Source organism: Poecilia mexicana, unplaced genomic scaffold, assembly GCF_051168715.1.
Source record: "Poecilia mexicana isolate PSO_F unplaced genomic scaffold, ASM5116871v1 scaffold_1, whole genome shotgun sequence".
NCBI classification, from domain to species: domain Eukaryota; kingdom Metazoa; phylum Chordata; class Actinopteri; order Cyprinodontiformes; family Poeciliidae; genus Poecilia; species Poecilia mexicana.
Genome location: NW_028263370.1, coordinates 23,203,019 through 23,205,945, shown reverse-complemented (window position 1 = coordinate 23,205,945; position 2,927 = coordinate 23,203,019).

Genomic DNA, 2,927 nt, shown 5'->3' with positions numbered 1-2,927 from the left:
AAGTTTCAACAGAGGCTGGAGGCTGGGGGGTCGGTGCTGCAGCCTGTGGCAGGCTGAGCAGGAAAATAATGGCCCCAGGCTAAAATAAAGAGCAGAAGTTGATGAAAGTGATCAGACAATGAGCTTGTACTGCTTTTAAATGGCTTCTATTTGTTTGAGGTTAAGAGCTTGTTTGAGGTTTTGAAGATGAAATGGAGTCTTCCTTTTAAAAGTCTTTAAGGACAGAATCAGAGCTGCAGTTTGGGAGAAAGGGGAGAAAAAAGTTTGCATGTTTTTGGCTTTGGAGAAGCAGTGATGCGGGCTGAGCTCAGTTTTTTTCACAGCACTGTTCAGGTTTGTTTTTGTTCTTCTCGGTGAAGCTAGCAAAAACATTTCTATACAATACATTCCAATTTCTCAATAATAAATACAAAAAATTATTTTACATTCAAAAGCAACAGAATAGTTTGATTTAGATTGAAAAGATTCAGTTTGGCATCAGAGAAGTTGCCTTGTAGATGAGTTGTGTCACATTCGTTCTTCAGGTTTGGCGTTGGAACCAGTCTGTCATTTGCACATGGAGTTGTAAAGAGTGTGCTCATCCATCCATTGTCTGTGTCCACTTATTGCAGGGTTTTATTAGGAATGGTGATCATCTCCAGCGGTCAAACAAATCCGTTTTCTCCTCAGTTCTTCAGGAAAACGTCGCTGCAGTCTCTCCTTGTTCAGGCTCGTTGTGGACCTCTGTGGAGGGATGTTGGCCAGTCTGCTTTGCTGAAGTGGTTTTATTCAGGAAGGCTGGATTTTAAACATGAATGAACTGCTTAAGTCCAGACTTTGACTAGGACACTCCCCGCGGGGCTCCTCTCTAGCATCTTTGAGGATCTGTAAAGGCCCCCGACCCACAGTGTCCTGTGTGGTGTTGTTGGTGGAGTGATACTGGAATCCTCAGTTTTAACGCAGTAAAACATCCACCTGCATTAAACTCAACACTGTGCATTACCTCAGACACATGCAAACGCTGGGCAAACGAGCTCAAGCAATCCAAATGACTGAAGGTCACACAGAAACAGGCTCCTGATAAAACAAAGTGGCCTGTCTGCTCTGATGCTAGATGGAGTTTTGATTTAATGAATCAATCACACAACAAGGATTCCACCTTCAGATTGACCTGTTTTAAGCAAACCTGGGACATGAAGACATACAGCTCCTGGTACAGCTGTAATATCAAGACAGAACATGAAGAAAAACCAAACAGAAAAACAAACAGAATTTCAATCTTTTATCTCTTCAGTCCACAGGAGATTTTCCCTGAAGGGTTTGGGTTACGGCTGTGGTGCAGGGTAAAGCAAGCGACCTTCAGATGAGTCTCTGATAGAAAATCTGTCAGATTTCACAGAGATGGAGCAATAATTCATGAAACAATCCTGTTCCAGTTTCAGCCAACAGTGTAACTCATTGCTTTGTTTCTTCTGCTAAAGCTAATGACCAAAAACTTTCATTTAGTTTAAGAAATAGAAAACTGCACAAACTTTGATTAGAACAAATTTAACAAGCTTTGTAAATCTCATCTAAACGTTTTAACCATCCGATGAACCAGAACCAGGGAGGAGTTCAAAATTAAAGCTTGACATCAAGAGAAACTTTGAGTTTATTACATTACTTTAACTCTTGCTAATGTCACTGATGCTGTTTGTTCCCAGTTAAAAACAATAAAAAATAAAATAAACCATAAACAATAGGATCAATATCCAGGCCTTATCCCAGTCTGATACTCTGGATCTGTTGCTCCAACTTGTCTGAAATCTGAATACATTTTTCTGTGACAGGATGTTTCAACACAGTTTGTTAATTTAGGACAAATCAAATGATCCTGGCTGTATTGAACTCAGGCGGAGTTTTATCCATCCACCATGAAGCTGTCACTCTCCTTCGCCTCCATAATAATGTTTTCCATCCCAGACCCATCTGAGAATTATTCATTCAAAGGAATCGTGACTGAGTGCCATTTGAACTCATACCCAGCAGCTAAATATTATCTGTCAGGTATAATTTGTCCTGGCAAGTTTGGATTCAGACCCACATTCTTGAGAGATTGGTGGATGAAAAATTAGAGAAAAATCCTGACGTTCAATCAGAACTGATGGAAATTTGAACTTCTGAGTTAAAAGATGAAATGTTTTCATCATTTATGACCAAAATGTTCACCTGCTGGATGAGTCAGGTGGCTCCTGAAACATGTTTTATTAGGTTTTCTCTGGGAGGCAGAGTTTGAGTCAAAATCAGGCAATGAATCCTCCTCCTGTTGCTCCAGGAGCCCCCGAATTTAAAGATGTTTCAGAACCAAATGTAACCAGGAACTTTCACAGTTTACAGTCCTGCTGGTTCAAGAGGGCCCATTAGTGAGCCCATATGGGTCCCATAACACAGTGCAAGTCAGACTTTTATGTGCATATTATACTGGCTGAGGGCTTCTAATTATTTAGATCAATTTTTACTTTTCAGGGTGAAATGATCATAAAACAAAGCAAAACTAAAAAGTTGAAAACATGATTTGTTCAGATCTAAATTTGTATATATAATAATCCTATAATCCATACAGGATTATTTTTACATATATGCTCTCCAGGAGTGTTGCTGAAAAAACTGACTCAGGCATTTGTATATTTGTATTACTGCTTTGTATTTAAAATAATATGCCTTTTTATCTGTTTTACCTTGCTGGTGAGATTGTTCCCAGCGGCTCGGCTCGTTTGGAGGGATCTGAGATGTGGTGGAACAGCCCAGTCTCCAGATCTCTGCAGACAGAACTGGGCCAGGCTCTGATTTTATGTGGTGGTATCAGTGATTTTAGAAAAGCTAATTTTAACTTACGTTCTGTTTTTGTTTTTCTTAGAAACCACAAATGGGACAAAAGTATTATTAGACGTGTTTGCAGGGAGAACGGG